The sequence below is a fragment of the Morus notabilis genome, unplaced genomic scaffold (genome assembly GCF_000414095.1).
Source record: "Morus notabilis unplaced genomic scaffold, ASM41409v2 Scaffold544, whole genome shotgun sequence".
NCBI classification, from domain to species: domain Eukaryota; kingdom Viridiplantae; phylum Streptophyta; class Magnoliopsida; order Rosales; family Moraceae; genus Morus; species Morus notabilis.
Genome location: NW_010367917.1, coordinates 292,083 through 292,463, shown reverse-complemented (window position 1 = coordinate 292,463; position 381 = coordinate 292,083).

Sequence of the window (381 nt, the reverse complement as noted above, 5' to 3'; positions counted from 1 at the left end):
GGAACATGAAAGAATACTTCACCCAGTACTTTTTTCAATATATGTGCACGTACGTAAGTTTGTGAAATTGACTATGAATTTAATGATCGAGGTTTGTGAAAATTGGTTCGGTAATATGGATTAATTTTCTTTTAAATAATTAGTGTAATTGAAGCAATTAAAGGAAACAGGCTCAAAAAGACCTCACAAAGTCGTTACAAGATGAACATATATAGTCATTACTTGATAGGATGAGCGGTCATTTATCTCTAATATTATTCTAACCCAAATTTATAGGTGTTAGAATTTTTAATGAGTTTTTATATTAAAAAATTAAGTTAATTTTTTTTAAAATAAAATTTAAGTTAATATAATGAGAGATTCTCTAGCCATTGAATCAGC